At 57.7% G+C, this 24,188-nt stretch overlaps 3 non-coding genes and 1 pseudogene across 3 annotated transcripts; all 4 read right to left on the reverse strand.

Moving 5' to 3' along the window:
* Positions 1-3,775: 3,775 nt before the first annotated feature.
* LOC142863921 (5S ribosomal RNA) lies at positions 3,776-3,894 on the reverse strand. Its single transcript, XR_012914586.1, has one exon. It is a non-coding gene; the product is annotated as a 5S ribosomal RNA (ribosomal RNA).
* Positions 3,895-7,657: 3,763 nt separating this feature from the next.
* On the reverse strand, positions 7,658-7,776 carry LOC142863922 (5S ribosomal RNA). The gene has a single exon (XR_012914587.1). It is a non-coding gene; the product is annotated as a 5S ribosomal RNA (ribosomal RNA).
* A 3,419-nt stretch (positions 7,777-11,195) lies between these two features.
* Positions 11,196-11,314, reverse strand: LOC142863923 (5S ribosomal RNA). The gene has a single exon (XR_012914588.1). It is a non-coding gene; the product is annotated as a 5S ribosomal RNA (ribosomal RNA).
* A 3,477-nt stretch (positions 11,315-14,791) lies between these two features.
* On the reverse strand, positions 14,792-14,910 carry LOC142863997 (uncharacterized; annotated as a pseudogene).
* Positions 14,911-24,188: the final 9,278 nt, after the last annotated feature.

Genomic DNA, 24,188 nt, shown 5'->3' on the forward strand with positions numbered 1-24,188 from the left:
GGCGGCGGAGGGCGCCCCTGCCCCGCTCGAGAAGCCGAGCCTCTCTGGGCTTCCCCGCCGCCGCCTCCCGCCCCAGGCCCCGCGCCGGGCCGGGCCGGTTGAGTTCGCAGGGACGGGGGTGATGGGCGGGGCGGGGCGGGGCGGGGCGGGGCGGGGGGCTGTCTCTCTATACACACACACACACTCACACTCACTCACACTCACACAAGATGCGCCTCCACGGCTGGACTCGCCAAGGTGGAGCCCTCCCAGCCCCCCTCGTCTCCTCGCCCGGCCTCCTTCACCTACCCGCTGCCCACCCCCAGCGCGTCGCTGCCTCCCGCTGACTGCGCACGCCCGGGACGCTCGCCCTTTGACCCCAGCCAGGGGCCGCCCTCCCCCACAACCCCTTTCAGCTGCGCCCCCCCCTCGCCCTGTGGGTGGGCTGCCGCCTATTCCCCCGGGCCAGGGCTGGGGCACAGCCAGTGTATGGGGCGTCTCTCTCTGGGGATGTGTCCCATGGGTGGGGTGGGGTGGCGTGGTTTGGGGGGCGCTGAAGAAATCAGTCCCCTCCATCTCCTACCTCTGGAAAACGCCCAAGCCCGTGGAGAACTGCCGGCACCGCTTCGTGGGGGCCGGGACCCTCCTCCGTGTCCTCCTGTGGCCCAGTCCAAGGGGCCTGGGCCTGGCCGGGGCTGCATTGGACCCCGACCACCCTGGCGTGTGGACTCGCTAAAAATCGGCCATTAGATATTGGATTCCAGCTTCCTGGAGGTCATTTCACTAATGAGTGCACCGGAAAGAGTTTCCTAATCCATCTGTGAGGGTGGCAACTGAAAGAGAATTTGAAAGCTGACAGAATAGGCGAGGGAAGGCATAGGAGATTTCCACACCCAGCAAGGAAGACTTTCCCGAAATGGAAGAAAGAAACGAGCAAACAGAGACACCGGTAGCCCGACCGGAAAAGAGTCTGCCCCTGAGAGAAAGCACCCTGACCAGGTTCACCCGTGGGTGGGTGGGTGGCGAGCTAGCGGCATTCAGAAGAGCGAGGCCCGCAGTCTGTGCGGAAGACACCTGCGCTCGGGTGTGTGTGGCGGCGCGATTCACAAGCAGCTCTAGACGTTAAACCAAGGAGAAGCCAGGGAGTTCCCAACGCCCCAGGTGTCCTCAGCCCACGACTGGCTGCTGTGGGAATGCGAAGCCCGGCTCCTGGTCTCAGAGCGGGGTTCCCAGGAGGATCAGGCTGAAGCTGGGACTCGGCCTCAAAGTGTCCCCTCGCATGGCCACCCCCTTCCCCTTCCTGCTCCTCTACTCCTGGTGCCCCTCCATCCAGGGGCCAGACCTTAAAGAGTCACCGCAAGAGAATCCTGGTCCCAAAGGAGCCTTCTGGGGGACCGGTGCTGAGAGAGGTTGTGGGCATGGCCCGCTGGGGCTCTGCCCGACCCAGGGCTGAGAGATGCCACCTCCCAGCTCTGGGTCCCTGCAGGAAGTGTTGGCAAGCACAGGGCCGGTCCTCCAAAGGCCCAGGTGCAGGGAGCCCAGGCCAAGCAGCCTGTGGAAGAAGCCACTTGCCGTGCCACCCCGGGAACAGGACTGCAGGCCCTGGCCCTTCCCACGTCCTCCTCCTCCTCCTCCTCCTCCTCCTCCCCCCCGGCCCCCCCCCACAGGGCACAGGGCTCAGAGACACCTCAGACTCTTGCTACCCAAAGTGCAAAGGGCATCAGTTGCTCCTCTAACCCCCCCGCCCAGCAGACCACGTTGTCCAGCCAGCCCCCGGGCCTCCCTGGGGTGCCCAGCACAAAAGTGCAGACACCCACCGGACCCTCAATCTCAGTTTTCGGATGTTTTTGCCACTCTAAGGACCCGCAGGCCAGCTGGGCCTTCGGGCAGGACAGAGAGCCCCGGAATCCGACGTGGAGAGCTGCGTGTACGTCCCCATCAGGAGGCGGTCCCCACCTCCGCGGCTCTCCCCTTGCGGGGAGCGGCAGCCCAGCCGGCAGCCGCAGGGCCTCAGGGAAGACACCAGGCTGGGCCCCCGCGGCACAGCGGGGGCACGTCCCCCGCACTCACGCGACTTAGGGACGGCTGCTGGAGACTGCTGCGGCCACCCTGCTGCCGGGTTTCTGGAGGGCTTCCTGGAAGCAGCGTCCACACCAAGCCCTTGGAAGGCCCAGGCGACGGAGGAGCCGGTCAGGCAGGGGCCGAGGACGGTGAGAGGCCGGGCGGGCGGGAAGGAGCATGTCAGGCAGGGGCAGAGGACGGTGACAGGCCGGGCGGGGAGGAGCCGGTCAGGCGGGGGCCCAGGACAGTGACGGGCCTGGCCGGGGAGGAGTGCCTCAGGCAGGGGCAGAGGAGACGGGGGCTGGGTAAGGGTTAGGGTGACAGTTAGGGCACAATTCACAATCGCAAAGACGTGGAAGCCACCCGAGTGCCCATCCATCCAGGAGTGCATGAATAAAATGTGGCGCGTGGACACCACGGAGTGCCATTCGGCTGTGAGGAGCAGCGGTGAGAGGGCGTCTCTCGTGTTCTCCTGGCCAGAGCTGGAACCCGTTCCAGTAAGCCAGGTATCCCAAGAATGGACACACGAGCACCACGTGAGCGCGCTCACCAGCAAATTGGTACGAACGGATGGACGCCTAAGTGGACAGAGAGGAGTCACCTTCATCGGGTGGGTGTCGGGCGGGTGGGGGGAGGGGAGGGGCATACACATCCATTAGGCATGGGGTGGGTGCGCACCGACTGGGGGATGGGCGCACTTGAAGCTCTGACCCGAGGGGGGAGGCTTGGAGAGGGCAAGGCACCCGACCTTAACATTGGTACCCCCACAATACGCTGGAACAACATGAGAGGTATATGAATAAGAACACGGGGGGGGGGGGCCGGGCGCGGTGGCTCACGCCTGTAATCCTAGCTCTCTGGGAGGCCGAGGCGGGCGGATTGCTCCAGGTCAGGAGTTCGAAACCAGCCTGAGCAAGAGCGAGACCCCCGTCTCTACTAAAAATAGAAAGAAATTAATTGGCCAACTAATATATATAGAAAAACACAGCCGGGCGTGGTGGTGCATGCCTGTAGTCCCAACTACTCGGGAGGCTGAGGCAGCAGGATTGCTTGAGCCCGGAGATTGAGGTTGCTGTGAGCTAGGCTGACGCCATGGCACTCACTCTAGCCTGGGCAGCAAAACGAGACTCTGTCTCAAAAAAAAAAAAAAAAAGAACACAGGGGGGAGGCCGGCACGGGCAACACATGTCACCTGAATACTTGTACTCCCATCATCTGCTTGAAGAGAGAGAGAAAAGAAACTGCAATCATAGAGGTAAGAGACACTTTTTAAAAATAATGAATCCGAAGAGAAAAGTAAAAGGAGGCCTGTGGAGCAGGTCTGGGTGTGACTCCGGATCCCCCAACATCAGGTGCCACCACCAAAGATTCCTGCGTGTAGCCCATAGAACCCCAAAAGCAACGGGACGAGTTCTGGTCACATACTCCCTCAAAATGACATCCTGGCCTTCTTCTGGAACTCCCTCCCCTCTCAGACTCTCAAGGTTTCCTCCAGCGTGTCGGTTCCCACAGAGCAGACCTTTGGTCTGAGACCTGACAGTCCAGATGCCACGCATGCTGCCGCGTGGCGGCGGTGTCGCGGCTTGGGACAAGAGGAGGCCCCACAGTGCGGGCTGGGGCGCCAGGCACCGCGCGGGCGCTGAGAGTGGGGGTGACCCGCACCCCGGGCCGCCGCCGCGCTCCCAGAAAGGGGACAGAACAAGAGGCAAAAAAAAAAAAAAAAAAAAAAAGCAGCAGCCTGTGGCACCCGGTATTCCCAGGCGGTCTCCCATCCAAGTACTAACCAGGCCCGACCCTGCTTAGCTTCCGAGACCAGACGAGATCGGGGGCGTTCAGGGTGGTGTGGCCCTAGACGGCGGCGGAGGGCGCCCCTGCCCCGCTCGAGAAGCCGAGCCTCTCTGGGCTTCCCCGCCGCCGCCTCCCGCCCCAGGCCCCGCGCCGGGCCGGGCCGGTTGAGTTCGCAGGGACGGGGGTGATGGGCGGGGCGGGGCGGGGCGGGGCGGGGGGCTGTCTCTCTATACACACACACACACTCACACTCACTCACACTCACACAAGATGCGCCTCCACGGCTGGACTCGCCAAGGTGGAGCCCTCCCAGCCCCCCTCGTCTCCTCGCCCGGCCTCCTTCACCTACCCGCTGCCCACCCCCAGCGCGTCGCTGCCTCCCGCTGACTGCGCACGCGCGGGACGCTCGCCCTTTGACCCCAGCCAGGGGCCGCCCTCCCCCACAACCCCTTTCAGCTGCGCCCCCCCCTCGCCCTGTGGGTGGGCTGCCGCCTATTCCCCCGGGCCAGGGCTGGGGCACAGCCAGTGTATGGGGCGTCTCTCTCTGGGGATGTGTCCCATGGGTGGGGTGGGGTGGCGTGGTTTGGGGGGCGCTGAAGAAATCAGTCCCCTCCATCTCCTACCTCTGGAAAACGCCCAAGCCCGTGGAGAACTGCCGGCACCGCTTCGTGGGGGCCGGGACCCTCCTCCGTGTCCTCCTGTGGCCCAGTCCAAGGGGCCTGGGCCTGGCCGGGGCTGCATTGGACCCCGACCACCCTGGCGTGTGGACTCGCTAAAAATCGGCCATTAGATATTGGATTCCAGCTTCCTGGAGGTCATTTCACTAATGAGTGCACCGGAAAGAGTTTCCTAATCCATCTGTGAGGGTGGCAACTGAAAGAGAATTTGAAAGCTGACAGAATAGGCGAGGGAAGGCATAGGAGATTTCCACACCCAGCAAGGAAGACTTTCCCGAAATGGAAGAAAGAAACGAGCAAACAGAGACACCGGTAGCCCGCCCGGAAAAGAGTCTGCCCCTGAGAGAAAGCACCCTGACCAGGTTCACCCGTGGGTGGGTGGGTGGCGAGCTAGCGGCATTCAGAAGAGCGAGGCCCGCAGTCTGTGCGGAAGACACCTGCGCTCGGGTGTGTGTGGCGGCGCGATTCACAAGCAGCTCTAGACGTTAAACCAAGGAGAAGCCAGGGAGTTCCCAACGCCCCAGGTGTCCTCAGCCCACGACTGGCTGCTGTGGGAATGCGAAGCCCGGCTCCTGGTCTCAGAGCGGGGTTCCCAGGAGGATCAGGCTGAAGCTGGGACTCGGCCTCAAAGTGTCCCCTCGCATGGCCACCCCCTTCCCCTTCCTGCTCCTCTACTCCTGGTGCCCCTCCATCCAGGGGCCAGACCTTAAAGAGTCACCGCAAGAGAATCCTGGTCCCAAAGGAGCCTTCTGGGGGACCGGTGCTGAGAGAGGTTGTGGGCATGGCCCGCTGGGGCTCTGCCCGACCCAGGGCTGAGAGATGCCACCTCCCAGCTCTGGGTCCCTGCAGGAAGTGTTGGCAAGCACAGGGCCGGTCCTCCAAAGGCCCAGGTGCAGGGAGCCCAGGCCAAGCAGCCTGTGGAAGAAGCCACTTGCCGTGCCACCCCGGGAACAGGACTGCAGGCCCCGGCCCTTCCCACGTCCTCCTCCTCCTCCTCCTCCTCCTCCCCCCCGGCCCCCCCCCACAGGGCACAGGGCTCAGAGACACCTCAGACTCTTGCTACCCAAAGTGCAAAGGGCATCAGTTGCTCCTCCAACCCCCCCGCCCAGCAGACCACGTTGTCCAGCCAGCCCCCGGGCCTCCCTGGGGTGCCCAGCACAAAAGTGCAGACACCCACCGGACCCTCAATCTCAGTTTTCGGATGTTTTTGCCACTCTAAGGACCCGCAGGCCAGCTGGGCCTTCGGGCAGGACAGAGAGCCCCGGAATCCGACGTGGAGAGCTGCGTGTACGTCCCCATCAGGAGGCGGTCCCCACCTCCGCGGCTCTCCCCTTGCGGGGAGCGGCAGCCCAGCCGGCAGCCGCAGGGCCTCAGGGAAGACACCAGGCTGGGCCCCCGCGGCACAGCGGGGGCACGTCCCCCGCACTCACGCGACTTAGGGACGGCTGCTGGAGACTGCTGCGGCCACCCTGCTGCCGGGTTTCTGGAGGGCTTCCTGGAAGCAGCGTCCACACCAAGCCCTTGGAAGGCCCAGGCGACGGAGGAGCCGGTCAGGCAGGGGCCGAGGACGGTGAGAGGCCGGGCGGGCGGGAAGGAGCATGTCAGGCAGGGGCAGAGGACGGTGACAGGCCGGGCGGGGAGGAGCCGGTCAGGCGGGGGCCCAGGACAGTGACGGGCCTGGCCGGGGAGGAGTGCCTCAGGCAGGGGCAGAGGAGACGGGGGCTGGGTAAGGGTTAGGGTGACAGTTAGGGCACAATTCACAATCGCAAAGACGTGGAAGCCACCCGAGTGCCCATCCATCCAGGAGTGCATGAATAAAATGTGGCGCGTGGACACCACGGAGTGCCATTCGGCTGTGAGGAGCAGCGGTGAGAGGGCGTCTCTCGTGTTCTCCTGGCCAGAGCTGGAACCCGTTCCAGTAAGCCAGGTATCCCAAGAATGGACACACGAGCACCACGTGAGCGCGCTCACCAGCAAATTGGTACGAACGGATGGACGCCTAAGTGGACAGAGAGGAGTCACCTTCATCGGGTGGGTGTCGGGCGGGTGGGGGGAGGGGAGGGGCATACACATCCATTAGGCATGGGGTGGGTGCGCACCGACTGGGGGATGGGCGCACTTGAAGCTCTGACCCGAGGGGGGAGGCTTGGAGAGGGCAAGGCACCCGACCTTAACATTGGTACCCCCACAATACGCTGGAACAACATGAGAGGTATATGAATAAGAACACGGGGGGGGGGGGGCGGACGCGGTGGCTCACGCCTGTAATCCTAGCTCTCTGGGAGGCCGAGGCGGGCGGATTGCTCCAGGTCAGGAGTTCGAAACCAGCCTGAGCAAGAGCGAGACCCCGTCTCTACTAAAAATAGAAAGAAATTAATTGGCCAACTAATATATATAGAAAAACACAGCCGGGCGTGGTGGTGCATGCCTGTAGTCCCAACTACTCGGGAGGCTGAGGCAGCAGGATTGCTTGAGCCCGGAGATTGAGGTTGCTGTGAGCTAGGCTGACGCCATGGCACTCACTCTAGCCTGGGCAGCAAAACGAGACTCTGTCTCAAAAAAAAAAAAAAAAAGAACACAGGGGGGAGGCCGGCACGGGCAACACATGTCACCTGAATACTTGTACTCCCATCATCTGCTTGAAGAGAGAGAGAAAAGAAACTGCAATCATAGAGGTAAGAGACACTTTTTAAAAATAATGAATCCGAAGAGAAAAGTAAAAGGAGGCCTGTGGAGCAGGTCTGGGTGTGACTCCGGATCCCCCAACATCAGGTGCCACCACCAAAGATTCCTGCGTGTAGCCCATAGAACCCCAAAAGCAACGGGACGAGTTCTGGTCACATACTCCCTCAAAATGACATCCTGGCCTTCTTCTGGAACTCCCTCCCCTCTCAGACTCTCAAGGTTTCCTCCAGCGTGTCGGTTCCCACAGAGCAGACCTTTGGTCTGAGACCTGACAGTCCAGATGCCACGCATGCTGCCGCGTGGCGGCGGTGTCGCGGCTTGGGACAAGAGGAGGCCCCACGGTGCGGGCTGGGGCGCCAGGCACCGCGCGGGCGCTGAGAGTGGGGGTGACCCGCACCCCGGGCCGCCGCCGCGCTCCCAGAAAGGGGACAGAACAAGAGGCAAAAAAAAAAAAAAAAAAAAGCAGCAGCCTGTGGCACCCGGTATTCCCAGGCGGTCTCCCATCCAAGTACTAACCAGGCCCGACCCTGCTTAGCTTCCGAGACCAGACGAGATCGGGGGCGTTCAGGGTGGTGTGGCCCTAGACGGCGGCGGAGGGCGCCCCTGCCCCGCTCGAGAAGCCGAGCCTCTCTGGGCTTCCCCGCCGCCGCCTCCCGCCCCAGGCCCCGCGCCGGGCCGGGCCGGTTGAGTTCGCAGGGACGGGGGTGATGGGCGGGGCGGGGCGGGGCGGGGCGGGGGGCTGTCTCTCTATACACACACACACACTCACACTCACTCACACTCACACAAGATGCGCCTCCACGGCTGGACTCGCCAAGGTGGAGCCCTCCCAGCCCCCCTCGTCTCCTCGCCCGGCCTCCTTCACCTACCCGCTGCCCACCCCCAGCGCGTCGCTGCCTCCCGCTGACTGCGCACGCGCGGGACGCTCGCCCTTTGACCCCAGCCAGGGGCCGCCCTCCCCCACAACCCCTTTCAGCTGCGCCCCCCCCTCGCCCTGTGGGTGGGCTGCCGCCTATTCCCCCGGGCCAGGGCTGGGGCACAGCCAGTGTATGGGGCGTCTCTCTCTGGGGATGTGTCCCATGGGTGGGGTGGGGTGGCGTGGTTTGGGGGGCGCTGAAGAAATCAGTCCCCTCCATCTCCTACCTCTGGAAAACGCCCAAGCCCGTGGAGAACTGCCGGCACCGCTTCGTGGGGGCCGGGACCCTCCTCCGTGTCCTCCTGTGGCCCAGTCCAAGGGGCCTGGGCCTGGCCGGGGCTGCATTGGACCCCGACCACCCTGGCGTGTGGACTCGCTAAAAATCGGCCATTAGATATTGGATTCCAGCTTCCTGGAGGTCATTTCACTAATGAGTGCACCGGAAAGAGTTTCCTAATCCATCTGTGAGGGTGGCAACTGAAAGAGAATTTGAAAGCTGACAGAATAGGCGAGGGAAGGCATAGGAGATTTCCACACCCAGCAAGGAAGACTTTCCCGAAATGGAAGAAAGAAACGAGCAAACAGAGACACCGGTAGCCCGCCCGGAAAAGAGTCTGCCCCTGAGAGAAAGCACCCTGACCAGGTTCACCCGTGGGTGGGTGGGTGGCGAGCTAGCGGCATTCAGAAGAGCGAGGCCCGCAGTCTGTGCGGAAGACACCTGCGCTCGGGTGTGTGTGGCGGCGCGATTCACAAGCAGCTCTAGACGTTAAACCAAGGAGAAGCCAGGGAGTTCCCAACGCCCCAGGTGTCCTCAGCCCACGACTGGCTGCTGTGGGAATGCGAAGCCCGGCTCCTGGTCTCAGAGCGGGGTTCCCAGGAGGATCAGGCTGAAGCTGGGACTCGGCCTCAAAGTGTCCCCTCGCATGGCCACCCCCTTCCCCTTCCTGCTCCTCTACTCCTGGTGCCCCTCCATCCAGGGGCCAGACCTTAAAGAGTCACCGCAAGAGAATCCTGGTCCCAAAGGAGCCTTCTGGGGGACCGGTGCTGAGAGAGGTTGTGGGCATGGCCCGCTGGGGCTCTGCCCGACCCAGGGCTGAGAGATGCCACCTCCCAGCTCTGGGTCCCTGCAGGAAGTGTTGGCAAGCACAGGGCCGGTCCTCCAAAGGCCCAGGTGCAGGGAGCCCAGGCCAAGCAGCCTGTGGAAGAAGCCACTTGCCGTGCCACCCCGGGAACAGGACTGCAGGCCCTGGCCCTTCCCACGTCCTCCTCCTCCTCCTCCTCCTCCTCCCCCCGGCCCCCCCCCCACAGGGCACAGGGCTCAGAGACACCTCAGACTCTTGCTACCCAAGGTGCAAAGGGCATCAGTTGCTCCTCCAACCCCCCGCCCAGCAGACCACGTTGTCCAGCCAGCCCCCGGGCCTCCCTGGGGTGCCCAGCACAAAAGTGCAGACACCCACCGGACCCTCAGTCTCAGCTTTCGGATGTTTTTGCCACTCTAAGGACCCGCAGGCCCGCTGGGCCTTCGGGCAGGACAGAGAGCCCCGGGATCCGACGTGGAGAGCTGCGTGTACGTACGTCCCCATCAGGAGGCGGTCCCCAACTCCACGGCTCTCCCCTTGCGGGGAGCGGCAGCCCAGCCGGCAGCCGCAGGGCCTCAGGGAAGACACCAGGGTGGGCCCCCGCGGCACAGCGGGGGCACGTCCCCCGCACTCACGCGACTTAGGGACGGCTGCTGGAGACTGCTGCGGCCACCCTGCTGCCGGGTTTCTGGAGGGCTTCCTGGAAGCAGCGTCCACACCAAGCCCTTGGAAGGCCCAGGCGACGGAGGAGCCGGTCAGGCAGGGGCCGAGGACGGTGAGAGGCCGGGCGGGAAGGAGCATGTCAGGCAGGGGCAGAGGACGGTGACAGGCCGGGCGGGGAGGAGCCGGTCAGGCCGGGGGCCCAGGACAGTGACGGGCCTGGCCGGGGAGGAGTGCGTCAGGCAGGGGCAGAGGAGACGGGCTGGGTAAGGGTTAGGGTGACAGTTAGGGCACAATTCACAATCGCAAAGACGTGGAAGCGACCCGAGTGCCCATCCATCCAGGAGTGCATTAATAAAATGTGGCGCGTGGACACCACGGAGTGCCATTCGGCTGTGAGGAGCAGCGGTGAGAGGGCACCTCTCGTGTTCTCCTGGCCAGAGCTGGAGCCCGTTCCAGTAAGCCAAGTATCCCAAGAATGGACACACGAGCACCACGTGAGCGCGCTCACCAGCAAATTGGTACGAACGGATGGACGCCTAAGTGGACGGAGAGGAATCACCTTCATCGGGTGGGTGTCGGGCGGGTGGGGGGAGGGGATGGGCATCCACATCCATTAGGAATGGGGTGGGTGCGCACCGACTGGGGGATGGGCGCACTTGAAGCTCTGACCCCAGGGGGGAGGCTTGGAGAGGGCAACTGTACCCGACCTTAACACTGGTACCCCCACAATACGCTGGAACAACATGAGAGGTATATGAATGAGAACACAGGGGGGAGGGGGGCACGGGCAACACATGTCACCTGAATACTTGTACTCCCATCATCTGCTTGAAAAGAGAGAGAAAAGAAAATGCAATAATAGAGGTAAGAGACACTTTTTAAAAATAATGAATCCGAAGAGAAAAGTAAAAGGAGGCCTGTGGAGCAGGTCTGGGTGTGACTCCGGATCCCCCAACATCAGGTGCCACCACCAAAGATTCCTGCGTGGAGCCCATAGAACCCCCAAAAGCAACGGGACGAGTTCTGGTCACATACTCCCTCAAAATGACATCCTGGCCTTCTTCTGGAACTCCCTCCCCTCTCAGACTCTCAAGGTTTCCTCCAGCGTGTCGGTTCCCACAGAGCAGACCTTTGGTCTGAGACCTGACAGTCCAGATGCCACGCATGCTGCCGCGTGGCGGCGGTGTCGCGGCTTGGGACAAGAGGAGGCCCCACGGTGCGGGCTGGGGCGCCAGGCACCGCGGCGGGCGCTGAGGGTTGGGGTCACCCCCACCCCGGTCCGCCGCCGCGCTCCCAGAAAGGGGACAGAACAAGAGGCAAAAAAAAAAAAAAAAAAAAAAAAGCAGCAGCCTGTGGCACCCGGTATTCCCAGGCGGTCTCCCATCCAAGTACTAACCAGGCCCGACCCTGCTTAGCTTCCGAGACCAGACGAGATCGGGGGCGTTCAGGGTGGTGTGGCCCTAGACGGCGGCGGAGGGCGCCCCTGCCCCACTCAAGAAGCCAAGCCTCTCTGGGCTTCCCCGCCGCCGCCTCCCGCCCCAGGCCCCGCGCCGGGCCGGGCCTGTTGAGTTCGCCAGCCGGCCAGGTCCCGCGGGCTCCCAGGGACGGGGGTGATGGGCGGGGCGGGGCGGGGGGCTGTCTCTCTATACACACACACACACACTCACACTCACTCACACTCACACAAGATGCGCCTCCACGGCTGGACTAGCCAAGGTGGAGCCCTCCCAGCCCCCCTCGTCTCCTCGCCCGGCCTCCTTCACCTACCCGCCGCCCACCCCCGGTGCGTCGCCGCCGCTGAAGCTGACTGCGCACGCACGCGCGCGGCGCTCGCCCTTTGACCCCAGCCAGGGGCCGCCCTCCCCCACAACCCCTTTCAGCTGCGCCCCCCCCTCGCCCTGTGGGTGGGCTGCCGCCTATTCCCCCAGGTCAGGGCTGGGGCACAGCGCATGGGGGAGGGGAGCGAGTGTATGGGGCGTCTCTCTCTCTCTCTCTCTCTCTCTCTCTCTCTGGATGTGTCCCATGGGTGGGGTGGGGTGGCGTGGTCTGTGGGGCGCTGAAGAAATCAGTCCCCTCCAATTCCTCCCTCTGGAAAACGCCCAAGCCCTTGGAGAACTGCCCGCACCGCTACCGTGGGGGCCGGGACCCTCTTCTGTGTCCTCCTGTGGCCCAGTCCAAGGGGCATGGGCCTGGCTGGGGCTGCATTGGACCCCAACCACCCTGGCGTGTGGACTCGCTAAAAATCGGTGACTAGATATTGGATTCCAGCTTCATTGAGGTCATTTCACTAATGAGTGCACCGGAAAGAGTTTCCTAATCCATCTGTGAGGGTGGCAACTGAAAGAGAATTTTAAAGCTGACAGAATAGGCGAGGAAAGGCATAGGAGAATTCCACACCCAGCAAGGAAGCCTTTCCCGAAATGGAAGAAAGAAAGGAGCAAACAGAGACACCGGTAGCCCGCCCGGAGGAGAGTCTGCCCCTGAGAGAAAGTACCCTGACCAGGTTCACCCGTGGGTGGGTGGCGAGCTAGCGGCATTCAGAAGAGCGAGGCCCGCAGTCTGCGCAGAAGACACCTGCACTCGGGTGTGTGTGGTGGCACAATTCACAAGCAGCTCCAGATGTTAAACCAAGGAGAAGCCAGGGAGTTCCCAACGCCCCAGGTGTCCTCAGCCCACGACTGGCTGCTGTGGGAATGCGAAGCCCGGCTCCTTGTCTCAGAGCGGGACAACCAGGAGGTGTGATGTCCACCCCGGGGTTCCCACGAGGATCAGGCTGAATCTGGGACTTGGACTGAAAGTGTCCCCTCGCGTGGCCACCCCCTTCCCCTTCCTGCTCCTCTACTCCTGGTGCCCCTCCGTCCAGGGGCCAGACCTTAAAGAGTCACCCGCAAGAGAATCCTGGTCCCAAAGGAGCCTTCTGGGGGACCCGTGCTGAGAGAGCTTGTGGGCATGGCCCGCTGGGGCTCTGCCCGACCCAGGGCTGAGAGATGCAACCTCCCAGCTCTGGGTCCCTGCAGGAAGTGTTGGCAAGCACAGGGCCAGTCCTCCAAAGGCCCAGGTGCAGGGAGCCCAGGCCAAGCAGCCCGTGGAAGAAGCCACATGCCGTGCCACCCCGGGAACACGACTGCAGGTCACGGCCTCCCGCTCCTCCTCCTCCTCCTCCTCCTCCTCCTCCTCCTCCTCCCCCCCCTCCCCCCGACATGGTGCAGGGATCAGAGACACCTCAGACACTTGCTACCCAAAGTGCAAAGGGCATCAGTTGCTCCTCCACACCCCCCGCCCAGCAGACCTCGTAGTCCAGCCAGCCCCGGGGCCTCCCTGGGGTGCCCAGCACAAAAGTGCAGACACCCACCGGACCCGCAATCTCAGTTTTCGGATGTTTTTGCCACTCTAAGGACCCGCAGGCCAGCTGGGCCTTCTGGCAGGACAGAGAGCCCCGGAATCCGACGTGGAGAGCTGGGTGTACGTCCTCATGAGGAGGCGGTCCCCACCTCCGCGGCTCTCCCCTTGCGGGGAGTGGCAGCCGCGGGGGGCCTCAGAGAAGACACCAGGCTGGGCCCCGGCGGCACAGCGGGAGCACGTCCCCCGCAGGCCACTTAGGGACGTGCGGCCTGCCGGGGCGGATGGTTGGGTTGCGGGAGACGCTGCATCCGCCCTGCTACCGGGTTCCTGGGAGGGCGTCATGGAACCAGCGTCCACACCAAGCCCTTGGAAGGCCCAGGCGACGGAGGAGCCCCGTCAGGCAGGGGCCGAGGACGGTGACGGCCCGGGCGGGGAGGAGCGTGTCAGGCAGGGGCAGAGGACGGTGACAGGTGACAGGCGGGGCTGGAAGGAGGCAGTCAGGCAGGGGCCATGGAGGAGACTGGCTGGGTAAGGGTTAGGGTTAGAGACAGGGCACAAGTCACAATCAAAGACCTGGAAGCGACCCGAGTGCCCATCGACCCACGAGTGCGTAAATAAAATGTGGCGCGTGGACATCACGGAGTGCCATTTGGCTATGATGAGCAACGGTGAGGGGGCACCTCTCGTGGTTCTCCTGGCCAGAGCTGGAACCCGTTCCAGTAAGCCAAGTATCCCAAGAATGGACACACGAGCACCACGTGCTCGCGCTCACCAGCAAATGGGTACGAACCGATGGACACCTAAGTGGACACAGAGGAATCACCTTCATCAGGTGGGTGTCGGGTGGGTGGGTGGAGGGGATGGGCATACACATCCCTTAGGAATGGGGTGGGTGCGCACCGACTGGGGGATGGGCGCACTTGAAGCTCTGACCCAAGGGGGGAGGCTGGGAGAGGGCAACGCACCCGACCTTAACATTGGTACCCCCACAATACGCTGGAACAACATGAGAGGTAAATGAATAAGAACACAGGGGGGAGGGGGTCACGGGCAACACATGTCACCTTAATACTTGGACTCCCATCATCTGCTTGAAAAGAGAGAGAAAAGAAAATGCAATAATAGAGATAAGAGACACTTTTTTAAAAATAATGTATCCGAAGAGAAAAGTAAAAGGAGGCCTGTGGAGCCGGTCTGGGTGTGACTCCGGATCCCCCAACATCAGGTGCCACCACCAAATATTCCTACGTGTAGCCCATAGAACCCCAAAAGCAACGGGACGAGTACTGGTCCCATACTCCCTCAAAATGACATCCTGGCCTTCTTCTGCAACTCCCTCCCCTCTCAGACTCTCAAGGTTTCCTCCACCGTGTCGGTTCCCACAGAGCAGACCTTTGTTCTGAGACCTGACAGTCCAGATGCCATGCATGCTGCCGCGTGGCGGCGGTGTCGCGGCTCGGGACAAGAGGAGGCCCCACGGTGCGGGCTGTTGCGCCAGGCACCGCGGCGGGCACTGAGGGTGGTGGTCACCCCCAGCCCGGGCTGCCGCCGCCACGCTCCTAGAAACGGGACACAACCAGAGGCCAAAAAAAAAAAGAAGAAGCCTATGGCACCCGGGATTCCCAGGCGGTCTCCCATCCAAGTACTAACCAGGCGCGACCCTGCTTAGCTTCCGAGATCAGAGGAGACGGGGCACATTCAGGGTGGTGTGTCCGTAGATGGCGGAGGGTGCCCCTGCCTCGTTCAAGAAGCTGAGCCTCTGTTCGCTTCCCTGCCTCCTCCTCCCGCCCCAGGCCCTGTGCTGGCGCTGACCCGCGCCGGGCCGGGCCTGTTGAGTTCGCCGGGCCGGGCCTGTTGAGTTCGCCAGCCGTGTCTAGAGGGCTCGGAGGGACGGGGGTGACAGGAGGGGCGGGTCGGTGCGGGCTGGGATCGGCGGGCCGGGGTTGGGGGCTGTCTCTCTATACACACACACTCACACTCACACTCACACTCACTCACTCACACTCACACAAGATACGCCTCCGCGGCAGACCCACCAAGGTCAGTGTCAAGGTCAGGGTCAGGGTCATGGCTAGCGTTAGGGTCAGGGTCAAGGTCAAAGACAGGGTCAGGGTCAGTGGTCGGTCTAGAGTAAGGTTAGATTTAGTGTTAGGTTTAGGGTTAGGGTAGGGATATGGTTAGGGTTATGGTTAATGTTAGGGAAAGTGTTAAATGCATAGCTAGTGTTAGGGTTACATTTAGGGTTAACGTTAGGTTTAGGGACAGGGTCAATGTTAGGGTCAGCGTCAAGGTCAGGGTCAGGGTCATGGTTACATTCACGGTCATGGTCAGGGTCATGGTTAGCGTTAGGGTCTGGGTCAGAGTCAAGGTCAAACCATGGTCAGGGTCAGTGTTCGAGTTAGAGTAAGGTTAGGGTTAGGGATCGATTTAGGGTAGGGTTGCGGTTAGGGTTATGGTCAAGGTAGGGTAAGGGTCAAATGCAGAGCTAGGGTTAGGGTTAGATTTAGCGTTAGGGTTAGGGTCAGGGTCAAGGTCTGGGTCAGCGTCATGTCAGGGTCAGGGTCATGGTTACGGTCAAGGTCAGGATCACGGTCATGGTTAGCGTTAGGGTCATGGTCAGGGTCAAGGTCAAAGGCAGGGTCTGTGTCAGTGTTCGAGTGAGAGTAAGGTTAGGGTTCGGGATCCAGTTAGGGTAGGGTTACGGTTAGGGTTATGGTTAAGATAGGGTAAAGGTTAAATACAGAGCTAGGGTTAGGGTTAGAGTTAGGGTTAGGGTTAGAGTTAGCGTCAGGTCAAAGACAGGATCAGCGTCAAATTCAGGGTCAGGGTCATGGTTACGGTCAGGGTCAGTGTCAGTGTCATGGTTAGCGTTTGGGTCTCGGTCAGGGTCAAGGTGAAAGCCTGGGTCAGGGTCAGTGTTTGGGTTAGACTAAGGTTAGAGTTAGGGTTAGGGTAGGGTTACTGTTAAGGTTATGGTTAAGGTTAGCGTAACGGTTAAATGCATAGCTAGGGTTAGGTTTAGGGTTAGGGTCAGGGTCAAGGTCAGGGTCAGCGTCAAGGTCAAGGTCAGTGTCATGATTATGGTCAAGGTCAGGGTCAGGGTCATGGTTAGCGTTAGGGTCAGGGTCAGGGTCAAGGTCAAAGACAGGGTCAGGGTCAGTGGTCGGTTTACAATAAGGTTAGAGTTAGTGTTAGGTTACGGTTAGGGTAGGGATATGGTTAGGGTTATGGTTAATGTTAGGGTAAGGGTTAAATGCAGAGCTAGGGTTAGGGTTACAATTAGGGTTACGGTTAGGTTTAGGATCAGGGTCAAGATTAGGGTCAGCGTCAAGGTCATGGTCAGGGTCATGGTTAGCCTTAGGGTCTGGGTCAGAGTCAAGGTCAAACCAGGGTCAGGGTCAGGGTTTGAGTTAGAGTAAGGTTAGGGTTAGGGATCGAGTTAGGGTAGGGTTACAGTTAGGGTTATGGGTAAGGTAGGGTAAAGTTCAAATGCAGAGCTAGGGTTAGGGTTAGAGTTAGGGTTAGTGTTTCGGTCAGGGTCAAGGTCAGGGTCAGAGTCAAGGTCATGTTCAGGGTCATGGTTACAGTCAAGGTCAGGATCACGGTCATGGTAGCGTTAGGGTCAGGGTCAGGGTCAAGGTCAAATGCAGGCTTAGGGTCAGTGTTCCGGTTACAGTAAGGTTGCAGTTAGGGTTGGGGTAGGGTTACGGTTAGGGTTATGGTTAAGGTTAGGGTTAGGGTTAAATGCAGACCTAGGGTTAAGGTTACAGTTAGGGTTAGGGTTAGGTTTAGGGTCAGGGTCAGAGTCAGCGTCAAGGTCATGGTCAGTGTCATGGTTACATTCAAGTTCATGGTCAGGGTCATGGTTAGCGTTAGGTCTGGGTCAGGGTCAAGGTCAAAGACAGGGTCAGGGTCAGTGGTCTGGTTAGGGTAAGGTTCGAGTTTGGGTTAGGGTTAGGGTTAGGGTAGGGATACGGTTAGGGTTATGGTTAATGTTAGGGTAATTGTTAAATGCAGAGCTAGGGTTAGGGTTACAGTTAGGGTTAGGGTTAGGTTTAGGGTCCGGGTCAAGGTCAGGGTCAGCCTCAAGGTCAGTGTCAGGGTCATGGTTACTTTCAAGGTCATGATCAGCGTCAAAATTAGCGTTAGGTTCTGGGTCAGAGTCAAGGTCGAAGGCAGGGTCAGGGTCAGTGTTCGGGTTAGAGTAAGGGTACGGTTAGGGATCGAGTTAGGGTAGGGTTACGGTTAGGGTTATGGTTAAGATAGGGTAAAGGTTAAATGCAGAGCTAGGGTTAGTGTTAGAGTTAGGGTTAGGGTTAGGGTCAGGGTCAAGGTCAGGGTCAGCGACAAATTCAGGGTCAGGGTCATGGTTACGGTCAGTGTCAGTGTCAGAATCATGGTTAGCTTTAAGGTCAAGGTCAGGGTCAAGGTCAAAGGCAGCGTCAGGGTCAGTGTTCGGGTTAGAGTAAGGTTAGGGTTAGGGATCGAGTTAGGGAAGGGTTAAGTTTAGGGTTATGGTTAAGATAGGGTAAAGGTTAAATGCAGAGCTAGGGTTAGGGTTAGAGTTAGGGTTAGAGTTAGGGTCAGGATCAAGGTCAGGGTCAGCGACAAATTCAGGGTCAGTGTCATGGTTACGGTCAGGGTCAGTGTCAGAATCATGGTTAGCGTTTGTGTCTCGGTCAGGATCAAGGTGAAAGTCTGGGTCAGGGTCAGTGTTCGGGTTAGAGTAAGGTTATAGTTAGGGTTAGGGTAGGGTTACGGTTAGGGTTATGGTTAGGGTTAGCGTAATGGCTAAATGCAGAGCTAGGGTTAAGTTTAGAGTTAGGGTCAGGGTCAAGGTCAGGGTCAGCATCATGGTTATGGTCAAGTTCTGGGTCATGGTCATGGTTAGCGTTAGGGTCAGGGTCAGGGTCAACGTCAAAGGCAAGGTCACGGTCAGTGTTCGGGTTAGAATAAGGTTACAGTTTGGGTTAGGGTAGGGTTACGGTTAGGGTTATGGTTAAGGTTACGGTAAGGGTTCAATGCAGAGCTAGGGTTAGGGTTAGAGTTAGGGTTAGGGTTAGTTTGGCGTCAGGGTCAAGGTCAGGGTCAGCTTCAAGGTCAGGGTAAGGGTCATGGTTATGGTCAAGGTCAGGATCAGGATCATGGTTAGCGTTAGGGTCTGGGTAAGACTCAAGGTCAAAGCAATTGTCAGGGTCTGTGTTTGGGTTTGAGTAACATTAGGGATAGGATACGGTTACTGTTAGGGTTATGGTGATGGTTAGGGTAAAGGTTCAATGCAGAGCTAGGGTTAGGGTTAGAGTTAGGGTAGGGTCACGGTCAAGGTCAGTGTCAGCGTCAGGGTCAGGGTCAGGTTCATGGGTATGGTCAAGGTCAGGGTGAGGGTTTTGGTTAGCGTTCGGGTCAGGGTCAGGGTCATGGTCAACGCCTGTGTTAGGGTCAGTGTTTGGGTTAGAGTAAGGTTAGAGTTAGGGTACGGGTTAGGGTAGGGTTACGGGTAGGGTTATGGTTAAGGTTACGGTAAGGGTTAAATGTAGAGCTAAGGTTAGGGGTAGAGTTAGAGTTAGGGTTAGAGTCACCGTCAAGGACAGAGTCAGCTTCAAGGTAGGGTCAGAGTCATGGTTAAGGTCAAGGTCAGGATCAGGGTCATGGTTAGCTTTAGGGTCTGGGTCAGGGTCAAGGTCAAAACCTGGGTCAGGGTCAGTGTTTGGGTTAGAATAAGGTTAGAGTTAGGGTTATGCTAGTGGTACGGTTAGGGATATGGTTAAGGTTAGTGTAAGTGTTAAATACAGACCAAGGGTTAAGGTTAAAGTTTGGGTTAGGGTTAGGTTTACGGTCAGGGTCAGCGTCAAGGTAATGGTCAGTGTCATGGTTACATTCAAGGTCATGGTCAGGGTCATGGTTAGCGTTAGGGTCTGGGTCAGGGTCAAGGTCAAAGACAGTGTCAAGGTCAGTGTTCTGGGTAGAGTAAGGTTTGAGTTAGGGTTAGGGTTAGGGATAGGGTAGGGTTACTGTTAGGGTTCTGGTTATGGTTAGAGTAAGGGTAGAGTATGGTAGACTTAGGGTTAGCGTTATGATCAGGGTCAAGGTCAGGATCGGGGTCATGATTACATTCAAGGTCAGGATCAGGGTCAAGGTCAAACCAGGGTCAGGGTTTGTGTTCAGGTTAGAGTAAGTTTAGAGTTAGGGTTAGGGTAGGTGTTCGGTTAGCGGTATGGTTAATGTTAGGGTAAGGGTTAAATGCAGAGCTAGGGTTATGGTTAGAGTTAGGGTTAGGGTTAGGTTTGGCATAAGGGTCAAGGTCAGAGTCAGCTTCAAGGTCACGGTAAGGGTCATGGTTACGGTCAAGGTCAGGGTCAGGGTCATGGTTAGCGTTAGGATCTGTGTAAGACTCAAGGTCAAAGCAAGGGTCAGGGTCTGTGTTTGGGTTTGAGTAACGTTAGGGTTAGGGTAGGGTTACTGTTAGGGTTATTGTTAAGGTTATGGTAAGGGTTCAATGCAGAGCTAGGGTTAGGGTTAGAGTTAGGGTTAGGGTCACTGCCAAGGTCAGGATCAGCGTCAAGGTCAGGGTCAGGGTAATGGGTATAGTCAAGTTCAGGGTTTGGGTCATGGTTAGCGTTCGGGTCAGGGTAACGGTCAAGGTCAAAGACAGGATCAGGGTCAGTTTTCCAGTTAGAGTAAGATTAGGGTAAGGGTTAGGGTAGGGTTACGGTTAGGATTATGGTTAAGGTTAGGTTAAGGGTTAAATGCAGAGCTAGGGTTAGAGTTAGGGTTAGGGTTAGGGTTAGGGTTAGGGTCACGGTCAATGTCAGGGTCAGCGTCAAGGTCAGGGTCAGGGTCATATGTACTGTCAAATTCAGGGTCTGGGTTATGGTTAGAGTTTGGGTCTCGGTCAGGGTCAAGGTGAAAGCCTGGGTCAGGGTCAGTGTTCGGGTTAGAGTAAGGTTAGGGTTAGGGATCGAGTTAGGGTAGGGTTACGGTTAGAGTTATGGTTAAGATAGGGTAAAGGTTTAATGCAGAGCTAAGGTTAGGGTTAGGGTTAGCGTCAGGGTCAATGTCAGGGTCAGCGTCAAATTCAGGGTCAGGGTCATGGTTAGGTCAGGGTCAGTGTCAGGGTCATGGTTAGCGTTTGGGTCTCGGTAAGGGTGAAGGTGAAAGCCTGGGTCAGGGTCAGTGTTCGGGTTATAGTAAGGTTAGAGTTAGGGTTAGGGTAGGGTTACTGTAAGGGTTATGGTTAAGGTTAGCGTAACGGTTAAATGCATAGCTAGGGTTAGGTTTAGGTTTAGGGTCAGGGTCAAGGTCAGGGTCAGCGTCAAGGTCAAGGTCAGGGTCATGGTTATGGTCAAGGACAGGGTCAGGGTCATGGTTGGCGTTAGGGTCAGGGTCAGGGTCAAGGTCAAAGACAGGGCTAGGGTCAGTGGTCGGTTTACAATAAGGTTAGAGTTAGGGTTAGGTTTACGGTTAGGGTAGGGATATGGTTAATGTTAGGGTAAGGGTTAAATGCAGAGCTAGGGTTAGGGTTACAATTAGGTTTACGGTTAGGTTTAGGGTCACGGTCAAGATTAGGGTCAGCGTCAAGGTCAGGGTCAGGGTCATGGTTACAGTCAAGTCATGGTCAGGGTCATGGTAAGCCTTAGGGTCTGGGTCAGACTCAAGGTCAAAGCAAGGGTCAGGGTCTGTGTTTGGGTTTGAGTAACGTTAGGATCAGGGTAGGGTTACTGTTAGGGTTATGGTTAAGGCTAGGCTAAGGGTTCAAGACAGAGCTAGGGTTAGGTTTAGAGTTAGGGTTAGGATCACGGTGAAGGTCAGGGTCAGCATCAAGGTCAGGGTCAGAGTCATGTGTATGGTCAAGGTCAGGGTCTGGGTTTTGGTTAGCATTCTGGTCAGGGTCAGGGTCAAGGTCAAATCCTGGGTTAGGGTCAGTGTTCGGGTTAGAGTAAGGTTAGAGTTAGGGTAAGGGTTAGGGTAAAGATACTGTTAGGGTTATGGTTAAGGTTACGGTAAGGTTTAAATGGAGAGTTAGGGTTATGGTTACAGTTAGGGTTAGGGTTAGGTTTAGGGTCAGGGTCAGGGTCAGCGTCAAGATCAGGGTCAGGGTGATGGTTACATTCAACGTCATGATCAGAGTCATGGTTAGCCTTATGGTCTGGGTTAGATTCAAGGTCAAACCAGGGTCAGGGTCAGTGTTTGAGTTAGAGTAAGGTTATGGTTAGGGATCGAGTTACGGTAGGGTTACGGTTAGGGTTATGGTTAAGGTAGGGTAAAGATCAAATGCAGAGCTAGGGTTAGGGTTAGAGTTAGGGTTAGGGTTAGGTTTGGGGTCAGGGTCAAGGTCAGGGTCAGTGTCATGGGTATGGTCAAGGTCAGGGTTAGGGTTTGGGTTAGCGTCCTGGTCATGGTCAGGGTCAAGCTCAAAGCCTGATTTAGGGTCAGTGTTTGAATTACAGTAAGATTAGGGTTAGGGATCGAGTTACGGTAGGGTTACGGTTAGGGTTATGTTTAAGGTAGGGTAATGGTCAAATGCAGAGCTAGGGTTAGGGTTACATTTAGCGATAGGGTTAGAGTCAGGGTCAAGGTCTGGGTCAGCGTCAAGGTCAGCTTCAGCATCATGGTTACGGTCAAGGGCAGGATCACGGTCATGGTATGCATTAGGGTCAGGGTCAGGGTCAAGGTCAAACGCAGGGTCAGGGTCAGTTTTCGGGTTAGAATAAGTTTACAGTTAGGGTTCGGGTAGTGTTACAGTTAGCATTATGGTTAAGGTTAGCGTAAGGGTTAAATGCAGAGCTAGGGTTAGGGTTACAGTTACGGATAGGGTTAGGTTTAGAGTGTGGGTCAGCCTCAAGGTCAGTGTCAGGGTCATGGTTATGTTCAAGGTCATGATCAGGGTCAAAATTAGCGTTAGGTTCTGGGTCAGAGTCAAGGTCAAAGCCAGGGTCAGTGTTCGGGTTAGAGTAAGGTTAGGGTTAGGGTTACGGGTTAGGGTTAGGGTTAGGGTAGGGTAGGCATACTGTTAGGGTTCTGGTTATGGTTAGGGTAAGGGTTAAATGTAGAGCCTGGGTTAAGGTTAGACTTAGGGTTAGCGTTATGATCAGGGTCAAGGTCAGGGTCGGGGTCATGGTTACATTCAAGGTCAGGGTCAGGGTCAAGGTCAATCCAGGGTCAGGGTCAGTGTTCGGGTTAGAGTAATGTTAGAGTTATGGGTATGGTAGGGTTTCGGTTAGCGGTATGGTTAAGGTTAGGGTAAGGGTTAAATGCAGAGCTAGGGTTTGGGTTAGAGTTAGGTTTAGTGTTAGGGTCAGGGTCAAGGTCTGGTCAGTGTCAAGGTCAGCATCAGGGTCATGGGTATGGTCAAGGTCAGGTTCAGGGTTTTGGTTTGGGTCAGGGTCAGGGTCAAGGTCGAAGCCTGGGTTAGGGTCAGTGTTCGGGTTAGAGTAAGGTTAGAGTTAGGCTAAGGGTTAGGGTAGGGTTACGGTTAGCGTTATGGTTAACGTTACGGTAAGGGATAAATGCAGAGCTAAGGTTAGGTTTAGAGTTAGGGTTAGGGTTAGAGTCACGGTCAAGGACAGGGTCAGCGTGAAGGTCAGGGTCAGGGTCATGGTTACGGTCAAGGTCAGGTTCTGGGTCATGGTTAGCGTTCTGATCAGAGTCATGGTCAAGGTCAAAGGCAGGATCATGGTCAGTGTTCGAGTTAGAGTAAGGTTAGGGTTAGGGTGAGGGTAGGGTTCCTGTTAGGGTTACGGTTTAGGTTAGGGTAAGGGTTAATTGCAGAGCTATGGTTAGGGTTAGAGTTAGGGTTAGGGTCAGGGTCAAGGTCAGGGTCAGCATCAAATTCAGGGTCAGGGTCATGGTTACGGTCAGGGTCAGTGTCCGGGTCATGGTTAGCGTTTGGGTCTCGGTCAGGGTCAAGGTGAAAGCCTGGGTCAGGGTCAGTGTTTGGGTTAGAGTACGGTTAGAGTTAGGGTTAGGGTAGTATTACGGTAAGGGTTATGGTTAAGGTTAGCGTAATGGTTAAATGCAGAGCTAGGTTTAGGTTTAGAGTTAGGTTTAGGGTTAGGGTCAGGGTCAAGGTCAGGTCAGTGACAAGGTCATGGTCAGGGTCATGGCTATGGTCAAGGTCAGGGTCAGGGTCATGGTTAGCCTTAGGGTCAGGGTCAAGGTCAAAGACAGGGTCAGGGTCAGTGGTCGGTTTAGAGTAAGGTTAGAGTTAGGGTTAGGGTTAGGGTTAGGGTAGGTTTACGATTAGTGTTATGGTTAAGGTTAGCATAAGGGTTAAATGCAAAGCTAGGGTTAGGGTTACAGTTACGGTTAGGGTCAGGGTCAGGGTCAAGGTCAAAGACAGGGTCAGGGTCAGTGGTGGGTTTACAATAAGGTTAGAGTTAGTGTTAGGTTACGGTTAGGGTAGGGATATGGTTAGGGTTATGGTTAATGTTAGGGTAAGGGTTAAATGCAGAGCTAGGGTTAGGGTTACAATTAGGGTTACGGTTAGGTTTAGGATCAGGGTCAAGATTAGGGTCAGCGTCAAGGTCATGGTCAGGGTCATGGTTAGCCTTAGGGTCTGGGTCAGAGTCAAGGTCAAACCAGGGTCAGGGTCAGGGTTTGAGTTAGAGTAAGGTTAGGGTTAGGGATCGAGTTAGGGTAGGGTTACAGTTAGGGTTATGCGTAAGGTAGGGTAAAGTTCAAATGCAGAGCTAGGGTTAGGGTTAGAGTTAGGGTTAGTGTTACGGTCAGGGTCAAGGTCAGGGTCAGAGTCAAGGTCATGTTCAGGGTCATGGTTACAGTCAAGGTCAGGATCACGGTCATGGTAGCGTTAGGGTCAGGGTCAGGGTCAAGGTCAAATGCAGGCTTAGGGTCAGTGTTCCGGTTACAGTAAGGTTGCAGTTAGGGTTGGGGTAGGGTTACGGTTAGGGTTATGGTTAAGGTTAGGGTTAGGGTTAAATGCAGACCTAGGGTTAAGGTTACAGTTAGGGTTAGGGTTAGGTTTAGGGTCAGGGTCAGAGT

This window comes from Microcebus murinus, chromosome 23 (genome assembly GCF_040939455.1).
Source record: "Microcebus murinus isolate Inina chromosome 23, M.murinus_Inina_mat1.0, whole genome shotgun sequence".
Lineage (NCBI taxonomy): Eukaryota > Metazoa > Chordata > Mammalia > Primates > Cheirogaleidae > Microcebus > Microcebus murinus.